Genomic DNA, 14,031 nt, shown 5'->3' with positions numbered 1-14,031 from the left:
CCACCACCTGTCTCCGAGTTCCAATGCGTCTTGATCGCCACGCCGATGAACAAGTATGCCTTGCACCACGATGCGCTATAGGCTTCGAGCTGGGACCTCGTGGCGCAACGGTACTGCGTCTGACTCCAGATCAGAAGGTTGCGTGTTCAAATCATGTCGGGGTCATTCAATGTGCTCTTTTTCACACAGACCCATGATTTTCTGCGCAGTCTAATAAGGATGCTGTTATATGGACTCCAATCTCTATGATGACCACCCATGTCTTTGTCAACTTCATGCTAAAAGGTAACAAAGCTTAGGTAGCAACACTCTCACCTAGTAACCATTAGTAACTTGACAACCTGCTGAATGTTTACCCTTAGTTTGCCCATTTTGCTTGCTGAACAAAACATGCTGGAAAGAGGCACCTTAGATGATTTCACTGGACCTCTCAGAGGATCTGGATGGTACTACAACACCCAAACAGGGACTTGAACCCTGAACCCTCAGATTAAAAGTCTGAAGCTCTACCGACTGAGCTATCTGGGCTCGATGAGTGACAGCGCACTTTACCCTGGAGCTTGTAGGTCAGGCCTGTGGACGCTCTAGTTCAACGGTTCTCACAGACATAAATGGTGCTCAGCCCTTGGCTTGGAAAGGGCCCATCCCATCTGGTTCTCATGGCTTTCTACAAACTATTAACACAGCTCAGCACCACTATTCAAGGATACAAACCAACAGGGTTCAACCACAGCTCTGTCCTTCATACTTCTTTACCCACTGACTGCCTGCAGTCTGAGACATACAAAGAGACAAGGTTCTTGTGAAACCTGTAAAATGGTGACGTTAACCAAGAGAATGTTGAACTTTGGTCCTATCTGTTATGTTGGCCGGTTTCTAAGTTGAGATCAACTTAACCCCATTGCTTTCTGTTTAACGACCTTGTTCGTATTTTTGTTTACAACTAGCACACTTTTGACCAGCATGTCGCTTGGAAATCGTTACCAGCATAACTCTTATTCGTAAGGCGCACTCTGGAGGCTTGTCTTGGTTCAAGGAATGCCTTCGTGTCATGGTATGAGAACAAGTAGAATAGCATCAGCATTTTTAATTAAACTTGGCTTTTCTGCACAAGGAGACCAAAATTTCTAACAAACACGTTAATTCCACACCACAAACTGACGTGTAATCTTGGCTCTGTATGCCTCGCAAAAAGCAGGTTTACGCCACCTTTGCCACTGATTGCCCATCGTCTGACACGTATAATGACACAAAGGCCTCGTACAAATGGTAAATGTGTGAAGTTACCCAGAAGAAGGCTGAACCATGGTTCTATCGCATAGACACTTGAGTCCCTGAGTTGCGCTTCAGGTATAAGTTGTCCACGCTTCACTCTCACGCACTGGGGTGAGATCTACCATTTGATCTTGAAAATCTCCCTTAATGTCCAGGGAAGGGAAACCTGGCAGGTTATGCCTTTAAAGGGCTCGTGCCTTGTCCTCTGAAAGAGCTCTTGCCCAGATGTCAGACACTAGTCGCAACAGTCACAGCCCACCACCTGTCACTTTACCCTCGAGCTTGTAGGTCAGGCCTGTGGATGCTCTAGTTCAACGGTTCTCACAGACATAAATGGTGCTCAGCCCTTGGCTTGGAAAGGGCCCATCCCATCTGGTTCTCATGGCTTTCTACAAACTATTAACACAGCTCAGCACCACTATTCAAGGATACAAACCAACAGGGTTCAACCACGGCTCTGTCCTTCATACTTCTTTACCCACTGACTGCCTGCAGTCTGAGACATACAAAGAGACAAGGTTCTTGTGAAACCTGTAAAATGGTGACGTTAACCAAGAGAATGTTGAACTTTGGTCCTATCTATTATGTTGGCCAGTTTCTAAGTTGAGATCAACTTAACCCCAGTGCTTTCTGTTTAACGACCTTGTTCGTATTTTTGTTTACAACTAGCACACTTTTGACCAGCATGTCGCTTGGAAATCGTTACCAGCATAACTCTTATTCGTAAGGCGCACTCTGAAGGCTTGTCTTGGTTCAAGGAATGCCTTCGTGTCATGGTATGAGAACAAGTAGAATAGCATCAGCATTTTTAATTAAACTTGGCTTTTCTGCACAAGGAGACCAAAATTTCTAACAAACACGTTAATTCCACACCACAAACTGACGTGTAATCTTGGCTCTGTATGCCTCGCAAAAAGCAGGTTTACGCCACCTTTGCCACTGATTGCCCATCGTCTGACACGTATAATGACACAAAGGCCTCGTACAAATGGTAAATGTGTGAAGTTACCCAGAAGAAGGCTGAACCATGGTTCTATCGCATAGACACTTGAGTCCCTGAGTTGCGCTTCAGGTATAAGTTGTCCACGCTTCACTCTCACGCACTGGGGTGAGATCTACCATTTGATCTTGAAAATCTCCCTTAATGTTCAGGGAAGGGAAACCTGGCAGGTTATCCCTTTAAAGGGCTTGTGCCCTGTCCTCTGAAAGAGCTCTTGCCCAGATGTCAGACACTAGTCGCAACAGTCACAGCCCACCACCTGTCTCCGAGTTCCAATGCGTCTTGATCGCCACGCCGATGAACAAGTATGCCTTGCACCACGATGCGCTATAGGCTTCGAGCTGGGACCTCGTGGCGCAACGGTACTGCGTCTGACTCCAGATCAGAAGGTTGCGTGTTCAAATCACGTCGGGGTCATTCAATGTGCTCTTTTTCACACAGACCCATGATTTTCTGCGCAGTCTAATAAGGATGCTGTTATATGGACTCCAATCTCTATGATGACCACCCATGTCTTTGTCAACTTCATGCTAAAAGGTAACAAAGCTTAGGTAGCAACACTCACCTAGTAACCATTAGTAACTTGACAACCTGCTGAATGTTTACCCTTAGTTTGCCCATTTTGCTTGCTGAACAAAACATGCTGGAAAGAGGCACCTTAGATGGTTTCACTGGACCTCTCAGAGGATCTGGAGGGTACTACAACACCCAAACAGGGACTTGAACCCTGGACCCTCAGATTAAAAGTCTGACGCTCTACCGTCTGAGCTATCTGGGCTCGATGAGTGAGAGCGCACTTTACCCTGGAGCTTGTAGGTCAGGCCTGTGGACGCTCTAGTTCAACGGTTCTCACAGACATAAATGGTGCTCAGCCCTTGGCTTGGAAAGGGCCCATCCCATCTGGTTCTCATGGCTTTCTACAAACTATTAACACAGCTCAGCACCACTATTCAAGGATACAAACCAACAGGGTTCAACCACGGCTCTGTCCTTCATACTTCTTTACCCACTGACTGCCTGCAGTCTGAGACATACAAAGAGACAAGGTTCTTGTGAAACCTGTAAAATGGTGACGTTAACCAAGAGAATGTTGAACTTTGGTCCTATCTGTTATGTTGGCCAGTTTCTAAGTTGAGATCAACTTAACCCCAGTGCTTTCTGTTTAACGACCTTGTTCGTATTTTTGTTTACAACTAGCACACTTTTGACCAGCATGTCGCTTGGAAATCGTTACCAGCATAACTCTTATTCGTAAGGCGCACTCTGAAGGCTTGTCTTGGTTCAAGGAATGCCTTCGTGTCATGGTATGAGAACAAGTAGAATAGCATCAGCATTTTTAATTAAACTTGGCTTTTCTGCACAAGGAGACCAAAATTTCTAACAAACACGTTAATTCCACACCACAAACTGACGTGTAATCTTGGCTCTGTATGCCTCGCAAAAAGCAGGTTTACGCCACCTTTGCCACTGATCGCCCATCGTCTGACACGTATAATGACACAAAGGCCTCGTACAAATGGTAAATGTGTGAAGTTACCCAGAAGAAGGCTGAACCATGGTTCTATCGCATAGACACTTGAGTCCCTGAGTTGCGCTTCAGGTATAAGTTGTCCACGCTTCACTCTCACGCACTGGGGTGAGATCTACCATTTGATCTTGAAAATCTCCCTTAATGTTCAGGGAAGGGAAACCTGGCAGGTTATCCCTTTAAAGGGCTTGTGCCCTGTCCTCTGAAAGAGCTCTTGCCCAGATGTCAGACACTAGTCGCAACAGTCACAGCCCACCACCTGTCTCCGAGTTCCAATGCGTCTTGATCGCCACGCTGATGAACAAGTATGCCTTGCACCACGATGCGCTATAAGCTTCGCGCTGGGACCTCGTGGCGCAACGGTACTGCGTCTGACTCCAGATCAGAAGGTTGCGTGTTCAAATCACGTCGGGGTCATTCAATGTGCTCTTTTTCACACAGACCCATGATTTTCTGCGCAGTCTAATAAGGATGCTGTTATATGGACTCCAATCTCTATGATGACCACCCATGTCTTTGTCAACTTCATGCTAAAAGGTAACAAAGCTTAGGTAGCAACACTCTCACCTAGTAACCATTAGTAACTTGACAACCTGCTGAATGTTTACCCTTAGTTTGCCCATTTTGCTTGCTGAACAAAACATGCTGGAAAGAGGCACCTTAGATGGTTTCACTGGACCTCTCAGAGGATCTGGAGGGTACTACAACACCCAAACAGGGACTTGAACCCTGGACCCTCAGATTAAAAGTCTGACGCTCTAGACATAAATGGTGCTCAGCCCTTGGCTTGGAAAGGGCCCATCCCATCTGGTTCTCATGGCTTTCTACAAACTATTAACACAGCTCAGCACCACTATTCAAGGATACAAACCAACAGGGTTCAACCACGGGTCTGTCCTTCATACTTCTTTACCCACTGACTGCCTGCAGTCTGAGACATACAAAGAGACAAGGTTCTTGTGAAACCTGTAAAATGGTGACGTTAACCAAGAGAATGTTGAACTTTGGTCCTATCTGTTATGTTGGCCAGTTTCTAAGTTGAGATCAACTTAACCCCAGTGCTTTCTGTTTAACGACCTTGTTCGTATTTTTGTTTACAACTAGCACACTTTTGACCAGCATGTCGCTTGGAAATCGTTACCAGCATAACTCTTATTCGTAAGGCGCACTCTGAAGGCTTATCTTGGTTCAAGGAATGCCTTCGTGTCATGGTATGAGAACAAGTAGAATAGCATCAGCATTTTTAATTAAACTTGGCTTTTCTGCACAAGGAGACCAAAATTTCTAACAAACACGTTAATTCCACACCACAAACTGACGTGTAATCTTGGCTCTGTATGCCTCGCAAAAAGCAGGTTTACGCCACCTTTGCCACTGATTGCCCATCGTCTGACACGTATAATGACACAAAGGCCTCGTACAAATGGTAAATGTGTGAAGTTACCCAGAAGAAGGCTGAACCATGGTTCTATCGCATAGACACTTGAGTCCCTGAGTTGCGCTTCAGGTATAAGTTGTCCACGCTTCACTCTCACGCACTGGGGTGAGATCTACCATTTGATCTTGAAAATCTCCCTTAATGTTCAGGGAAGGGAAACCTGGCAGGTTATCCCTTTAAAGGGCTTGTGCCCTGTCCTCTGAAAGAGCTCTTGCCCAGATGTCAGACACTAGTCGCAACAGTCACAGCCCACCACCAGTCTCCGAGTTCCAATGCGTCTTGATCACCACGCCGATGAACAAGTATGCCTTGCACCACGATGCGCTATAGGCTTCGAGCTGGGACCTCGTGGCGCAACGGAAGTGCGTCTGACTCCAGATCAGAAGGTTCAAATCATGTCGGGGTCATTCAATGTGCTCTTTTTCACACAGACCCATGATTTATTTTCTGTGCAGTCTAATAAGGATGCTGTTATATGGACTCCAATCTCTATGATGACCACCCATGTCTTTGTCAACTTCATGCTAAAAGGTAACAAAGCTTATGTAGCAACACTCTCACCTAGTAACCATTAGTAACTTGACAACCTGCTGAATGTTTACCCTTAGTTTGCCCATTTTGCTTGCTGAACAAAACATGCTGGAAAGAGGCACCTTAGATGGTTTCACTGGACCTCTCAGAGGATCTGGAGGGTACTACAACACCCAAACAGGGACTTGAACCCTGGACCCTCAGATTAAAAGTCTGACGCTCTAGACATAAATGGTGCTCAGCCCTTGGCTTGGAAAGGGCCCATCCCATCTGGTTCTCATGGCTTTCTACAAACTATTAACACAGCTCAGCACCACTATTCAAGGATACAAACCAACAGGGTTCAACCACGGCTCTGTCCTTCATACTTCTTTACCCACTGACTGCCTGCAGTCTGAGACATACAAAGAGACAAGGTTCTTGTGAAACCTGTAAAATGGTGACGTTAACCAAGAGAATGTTGAACTTTGGTCCTATCTGTTATGTTGGCCAGTTTCTAAGTTGAGATCAACTTAACCCCAGTGCTTTCTGTTTAACGACCTTGTTCGTATTTTTGTTTACAACTAGCACACTTTTGACCAGCATGTCGCTTGGAAATCGTTACCAGCATAACTCTTATTCGTAAGGCGCACTCTGGAGGCTTGTCTTGGTTCAAGGAATGCCTTCGTGTCATGGTATGAGAACAAGTAGAATAGCATCAGCATTTTTAATTAAACTTGGCTTTTCTGCACAAGGAGACCAAAATTTCTAACAAACACGTTAATTCCACACCACAAACTGACGTGTAATCTTGGCTCTGTATGCCTCGCAAAAAGCAGGTTTACGCCACCTTTGCCACTGATTGCCCATCGTCTGACACGTATAATGACACAAAGGCCTCGTACAAATGGTAAATGTGTGAAGTTACCCAGAAGAAGGCTGAACCATGGTTCTATCGCATAGACACTTGAGTCCCTGAGTTGCGCTTCAGGTATAAGTTGTCCACGCTTCACTCTCACGCACTGGGGTGAGATCTACCATTTGATCTTGAAAATCTCCCTTAATGTCCAGGGAAGGGAAACCTGGCAGGTTATGCCTTTAAAGGGCTCGTGCCTTGTCCTCTGAAAGAGCTCTTGCCCAGATGTCAGACACTAGTCGCAACAGTCACAGCCCACCACCTGTCACTTTACCCTCGAGCTTGTAGGTCAGGCCTGTGGATGCTCTAGTTCAACGGTTCTCACAGACATAAATGGTGCTCAGCCCTTGGCTTGGAAAGGGCCCATCCCATCTGGTTCTCATGGCTTTCTACAAACTATTAACACAGCTCAGCACCACTATTCAAGGATACAAACCAACAGGGTTCAACCACGGCTCTGTCCTTCATACTTCTTTACCCACTGACTGCCTGCAGTCTGAGACATACAAAGAGACAAGGTTCTTGTGAAACCTGTAAAATGGTGACGTTAACCAAGAGAATGTTGAACTTTGGTCCTATCTGTTATGTTGGCCAGTTTCTAAGTTGAGATCAACTTAACCCCAGTGCTTTCTGTTTAACGACCTTGTTCGTATTTTTGTTTACAACTAGCACACTTTTGACCAGCATGTCGCTTGGAAATCGTTACCAGCATAACTCTTATTCGTAAGGCGCACTCTGGAGGCTTGTCTTGGTTCAAGGAATGCCTTCGTGTCATGGTATGAGAACAAGTAGAATAGCATCAGCATTTTTAATTAAACTTGGCTTTTCTGCACAAGGAGACCAAAATTTCTAACAAACACGTTAATTCCACACCACAAACTGACGTGTAATCTTGGCTCTGTATGCCTCGCAAAAAGCAGGTTTACGCCACCTTTGCCACTGATTGCCCATCGTCTGACACGTATAATGACACAAAGGCCTCGTACAAATGGTAAATGTGTGAAGTTACCCAGAAGAAGGCTGAACCATGGTTCTATCGCATAGGCAGTTGAGTCCCTGAGTTGCGCTTCAGGTATAAGTTGTCCGCGCTTCACTCTCACGCACTGGGGTGAGATCTACCATTTGATCTTGAAAATCTCCCTTAATGTCCAGGGAAGGGAAACCAGGCAGGTTATGCCTTTAAAGGGCTCGTGCCTTGTCCTCTGAAAGAGCTCTTGCCCAGATGTCAGACACTAGTCGCAACAGTCACAGCCCACCACCTGTCACTTTACCCTCGAGCTTGTAGGTCAGGCCTGTGGATGCTCTAGTTCAACGGTTCTCACAGACATAAATGGTGCTCAGCCCTTGGCTTGGAAAGGGCCCATCCCATCTGGTTCTCATGGCTTTCTACAAACTGTTAACACAGCTCAGCACCACTATTCAAGGATACAAACCAACAGGGTTCAACCACGGCTCTGTCCTTCATACTTCTTTACCCACTGACTGCCTGCAGTCTGAGACATACAAAGAGACAAGGTTCTTGTGAAACCTGTAAAATGGTGACGTTAACCAAGAGAATGTTGAACTTTGGTCCTATCTATTATGTTGGCCAGTTTCTAAGTTGAGATCAACTTAACCCCAGTGCTTTCTGTTTAACGACCTTGTTCGTATTTTTGTTTACAACTAGCACACTTTTGACCAGCATGTCGCTTGGAAATCGTTACCAGCATAACTCTTATTCGTAAGGCGCACTCTGAAGGCTTGTCTTGGTTCAAGGAATGCCTTCGTGTCATGGTATGAGAACAAGTAGAATAGCATCAGCATTTTTAATTAAACTTGGCTTTTCTGCACAAGGAGACCAAAATTTCTAACAAACACGTTAATTCCACACCACAAACTGACGTGTAATCTTGGCTCTGTATGCCTCGCAAAAAGCAGGTTTACGCCACCTTTGCCACTGATTGCCCATCGTCTGACACGTATAATGACACAAAGGCCTCGTACAAATGGTAAATGTGTGAAGTTACCCAGAAGAAGGCTGAACCATGGTTCTATCGCATAGACACTTGAGTCCCTGAGTTGCGCTTCAGGTATAAGTTGTCCACGCTTCACTCTCACGCACTGGGGTGAGATCTACCATTTGATCTTGAAAATCTCCCTTAATGTTCAGGGAAGGGAAACCTGGCAGGTTATCCCTTTAAAGGGCTTGTGCCCTGTCCTCTGAAAGAGCTCTTGCCCAGATGTCAGACACTAGTCGCAACAGTCACAGCCCACCACCTGTCTCCGAGTTCCAATGCGTCTTGATCGCCACGCCGATGAACAAGTATGCCTTGCACCACGATGCGCTATAGGCTTCGAGCTGGGACCTCGTGGCGCAACGGTACTGCGTCTGACTCCAGATCAGAAGGTTGCGTGTTCAAATCACGTCGGGGTCATTCAATGTGCTCTTTTTCACACAGACCCATGATTTTCTGCGCAGTCTAATAAGGATGCTGTTATATGGACTCCAATCTCTATGATGACCACCCATGTCTTTGTCAACTTCATGCTAAAAGGTAACAAAGCTTAGGTAGCAACACTCTCACCTAGTAACCATTAGTAACTTGACAACCTGCTGAATGTTTACCCTTAGTTTGCCCATTTTGCTTGCTGAACAAAACATGCTGGAAAGAGGCACCTTAGATGGTTTCACTGGACCTCTCAGAGGATCTGGAGGGTACTACAACACCCAAACAGGGACTTGAACCCTGGACCCTCAGATTAAAAGTCTGACGCTCTACCGACTGAGCTATCTGGGCTCGATGAGTGAGAGCGCACTTTACCCTGGAGCTTGTAGGTCAGGCCTGTGGACGCTCTAGTTCAACGGTTCTCACAGACATAAATGGTGCTCAGCCCTTGGCTTGGAAAGGGCCCATCCCATCTGGTTCTCATGGCTTTCTACAAACTATTAACACAGCTCAGCACCACTATTCAAGGATACAAACCAACAGGGTTCAACCACAGCTCTGTCCTTCATACTTCTTTACCCACTGACTGCCTGCAGTCTGAGACATACAAAGAGACAAGGTTCTTGTGAAACCTGTAAAATGGTGACGTTAACCAAGAGAATGTTGAACTTTGGTCCTATCTGTTATGTTGGCCAGTTTCTAAGTTGAGATCAACTTAACCCCAGTGCTTTCTGTTTAACGACCTTGTTCGTATTTTTGTTTACAACTAGCACACTTTTGACCAGCATGTCGCTTGGAAATCGTTACCAGCATAACTCTTATTCGTAAGGCGCACTCTGAAGGCTTGTCTTGGTTCAAGGAATGCCTTCGTGTCATGGTATGAGAACAAGTAGAATAGCATCAGCATTTTTAATTAAACTTGGCTTTTCTGCACAAGGAGACCAAAATTTCTAACAAACACGTTAATTCCACACCACAAACTGACGTGTAATCTTGGCTCTGTATGCCTCGCAAAAAGCAGGTTTACGCCACCTTTGCCACTGATTGCCCATCGTCTGACACGTATAATGACACAAAGGCCTCGTACAAATGGTAAATGTGTGAAGTTACCCAGAAGAAGGCTGAACCATGGTTCTATCGCATAGACACTTGAGTCCCTGAGTTGCGCTTCAGGTATAAGTTGTCCACGCTTCACTCTCACGCACTGGGGTGAGATCTACCATTTGATCTTGAAAATCTCCCTTAGTGTTCAGGGAAGGGAAACCTGGCAGGTTATCCCTTTAAAGGGCTTGTGCCCTGTCCTCTGAAAGAGCTCTTGCCCAGATGTCAGACACTAGTCGCAACAGTCACAGCCCACCACCTGTCTCCGAGTTCCAATGCGTCTTGATCGCCACGCCGATGAACAAGTATGCCTTGCACCACGATGCGCTATAGGCTTCGAGCTGGGACCTCGTGGCGCAACGGAAGTGCGTCTGACTCCAGATCAGAAGGTTCAAATCATGTCGGGGTCATTCAATGTGCTCTTTTTCACACAGACCCATGATTTATTTTCTGTGCAGTCTAATAAGGATGCTGTTATATGGACTCCAATCTCTATGATGACCACCCATGTCTTTGTCAACTTCATGCTAAAAGGTAACAAAGCTTATGTAGCAACACTCTCACCTAGTAACCATTAGTAACTTGACAACCTGCTGAATGTTTACCCTTAGTTTGCCCATTTTGCTTGCTGAACAAAACATGCTGGAAAGAGGCACCTTAGATGGTTTCACTGGACCTCTCAGAGGATCTGGAGGGTACTACAACACCCAAACAGGGACTTGAACCCTGGACCCTCAGATTAAAAGTCTGACGCTCTAGACATAAATGGTGCTCAGCCCTTGGCTTGGAAAGGGCCCATCCCATCTGGTTCTCATGGCTTTCTACAAACTATTAACACAGCTCAGCACCACTATTCAAGGATACAAACCAACAGGGTTCAACCACGGGTCTGTCCTTCATACTTCTTTACCCACTGACTGCCTGCAGTCTGAGACATACAAAGAGACAAGGTTCTTGTGAAACCTGTAAAATGGTGACGTTAACCAAGAGAATGTTGAACTTTGGTCCTATCTATTATGTTGGCCAGTTTCTAAGTTGAGATCAACTTAACCCCAGTGCTTTCTGTTTAACGACCTTGTTCGTATTTTTGTTTACAACTAGCACACTTTTGACCAGCATGTCGCTTGGAAATCGTTACCAGCATAACTCTTATTCGTAAGGCTCACTCTGGAGGCTTGTCTTGGTTCAAGGAACGCCTTCGTGTCATGGTATGAGAACAAGTAGAATAGCATCAGCATTTTTAATTAAACTTGGCTTTTCTGCACAAGGAGACCAAAATTTCTAACAAACACGTTAATTCCACACCACAAACTGACGTGTAATCTTGGCTCTGTATGCCTCGCAAAAAGCAGGTTTACGCCACCTTTGCCACTGATTGCCCATCGTCTGACACGTATAATGACACAAAGGCCTCGTACAAATGGTAAATGTGTGAAGTTACCCAGAAGAAGGCTGAACCATGGTTCTATCGCATAGGCAGTTGAGTCCCTGAGTTGCGCTTCAGGTATAAGTTGTCCACGCTTCACTCTCACGCACTGGGGTGAGATCTACCATTTGATCTTGAAAATCTCCCTTAATGTTCAGGGAAGGGAAACCTGGCAGGTTATCCCTTTAAAGGGCTTGTGCCCTGTCCTCTGAAAGAGCTCTTGCCCAGATGTCAGACACTAGTCGCAACAGTCACAGCCCACCACCTGTCTCCGAGTTCCAATGCGTCTTGATCGCCACGCCGATGAACAAGTATGCCTTGCACCACGATGCGCTATAGGCTTCGAGCTGGGACCTCGTGGCGCAACGGTACTGCGTCTGACTCCAGATCAGAAGGTTGCGTGTTCAAATCATGTCGGGGTCATTCAATGTGCTCTTTTTCACACAGACCCATGATTTTCTGCGCAGTCTAATAAGGATGCTGTTATATGGACTCCAATCTCTATGATGACCACCCATGTCTTTGTCAACTTCATGCTAAAAGGTAACAAAGCTTAGGTAGCAACACTCTCACCTAGTAACCATTAGTAACTTGACAACCTGCTGAATGTTTACCCTTAGTTTGCCCATTTTGCTTGCTGAACAAAACATGCTGGAAAGAGGCACCTTAGATGATTTCACTGGACCTCTCAGAGGATCTGGATGGTACTACAACACCCAAACAGGGACTTGAACCCTGAACCCTCAGATTAAAAGTCTGAAGCTCTACCGACTGAGCTATCTGGGCTCGATGAGTGACAGCGCACTTTACCCTGGAGCTTGTAGGTCAGGCCTGTGGACGCTCTAGTTCAACGGTTCTCACAGACATAAATGGTGCTCAGCCCTTGGCTTGGAAAGGGCCCATCCCATCTGGTTCTCATGGCTTTCTACAAACTATTAACACAGCTCAGCACCACTATTCAAGGATACAAACCAACAGGGTTCAACCACAGCTCTGTCCTTCATACTTCTTTACCCACTGACTGCCTGCAGTCTGAGACATACAAAGAGACAAGGTTCTTGTGAAACCTGTAAAATGGTGACGTTAACCAAGAGAATGTTGAACTTTGGTCCTATCTGTTATGTTGGCCGGTTTCTAAGTTGAGATCAACTTAACCCCAGTGCTTTCTGTTTAACGACCTTGTTCGTATTTTTGTTTACAACTAGCACACTTTTGACCAGCATGTCGCTTGGAAATCGTTACCAGCATAACTCTTATTCGTAAGGCGCACTCTGGAGGCTTGTCTTGGTTCAAGGAATGCCTTCGTGTCATGGTATGAGAACAAGTAGAATAGCATCAGCATTTTTAATTAAACTTGGCTTTTCTGCACAAGGAGACCAAAATTTCTAACAAACACGTTAATTCCACACCACAAACTGACGTGTAATCTTGGCTCTGTATGCCTCGCAAAAAGCAGGTTTACGCCACCTTTGCCACTGATTGCCCATCGTCTGACACGTATAATGACACAAAGGCCTCGTACAAATGGTAAATGTGTGAAGTTACCCAGAAGAAGGCTGAACCATGGTTCTATCGCATAGACACTTGAGTCCCTGAGTTGCGCTTCAGGTATAAGTTGTCCACGCTTCACTCTCACGCACTGGGGTGAGATCTACCATTTGATCTTGAAAATCTCCCTTAATGTCCAGGGAAGGGAAACCTGGCAGGTTATGCCTTTAAAGGGCTCGTGCCTTGTCCTCTGAAAGAGCTCTTGCCCAGATGTCAGACACTAGTCGCAACAGTCACAGCCCACCACCTGTCACTTTACCCTCGAGCTTGTAGGTCAGGCCTGTGGATGCTCTAGTTCAACGGTTCTCACAGACATAAATGGTGCTCAGCCCTTGGCTTGGAAAGGGCCCATCCCATCTGGTTCTCATGGCTTTCTACAAACTATTAACACAGCTCAGCACCACTATTCAAGGATACAAACCAACAGGGTTCAACCACAGCTCTGTCCTTCATACTTCTTTACCCACTGACTGCCTGCAGTCTGAGACATACAAAGAGACAAGGTTCTTGTGAAACCTGTAAAATGGTGACGTTAACCAAGAGAATGTTGAACTTTGGTCCTATCTGTTATGTTGGCCAGTTTCTAAGTTGAGATCAACTTAACCCCAGTGCTTTCTGTTTAACGACCTTGTTCGTATTTTTGTTTACAACTAGCACACTTTTGACCAGCATGTCGCTTGGAAATCGTTACCAGCATAACTCTTATTCGTAAGGCGCACTCTGAAGGCTTGTCTTGGTTCAAGGAATGCCTTCGTGTCATGGTATGAGAACAAGTAGAATAGCATCAGCATTTTTAATTAAACTTGGCTTTTCTGCACAAGGAGACCAAAATTTCTAACAAACACGTTAATTCCACACCACAA

At 45.7% G+C, this 14,031-nt stretch overlaps 1 long non-coding RNA gene and 4 other non-coding genes across 7 annotated transcripts in view; 4 read left to right on the top strand and 1 right to left on the bottom strand.

The window, feature by feature from the left end:
• The window catches only part of LOC128629679 (uncharacterized), a 132,941-nt gene that overhangs the window by 49,728 nt on the left and 69,182 nt on the right, over positions 1 to 14,031 (top strand). The gene's annotated exons all lie outside the window — the stretch shown is intronic.
• trnaw-cca (transfer RNA tryptophan (anticodon CCA)) lies at positions 2,621 to 2,692 on the top strand. Its single transcript has one exon. It is a non-coding gene; the product is annotated as a tRNA-Trp (tRNA).
• On the top strand, positions 4,149 to 4,220 carry trnaw-cca (transfer RNA tryptophan (anticodon CCA)). The gene has a single exon. It is a non-coding gene; the product is annotated as a tRNA-Trp (tRNA).
• Positions 9,010 to 9,081, top strand: trnaw-cca (transfer RNA tryptophan (anticodon CCA)). Its single transcript has one exon. It is a non-coding gene; the product is annotated as a tRNA-Trp (tRNA).
• On the bottom strand, positions 9,372 to 9,444 carry trnak-uuu (transfer RNA lysine (anticodon UUU)). Its single transcript has one exon. It is a non-coding gene; the product is annotated as a tRNA-Lys (tRNA).

This window comes from Ictalurus punctatus, unplaced genomic scaffold, assembly GCF_001660625.3.
Source record: "Ictalurus punctatus breed USDA103 unplaced genomic scaffold, Coco_2.0 Super-Scaffold_100, whole genome shotgun sequence".
In the NCBI taxonomy this organism is placed as follows: domain Eukaryota; kingdom Metazoa; phylum Chordata; class Actinopteri; order Siluriformes; family Ictaluridae; genus Ictalurus; species Ictalurus punctatus.
The sequence above is the reverse complement of the archived record's forward strand: the minus strand, read 5'-3'. Positions and strand labels throughout refer to the sequence as shown.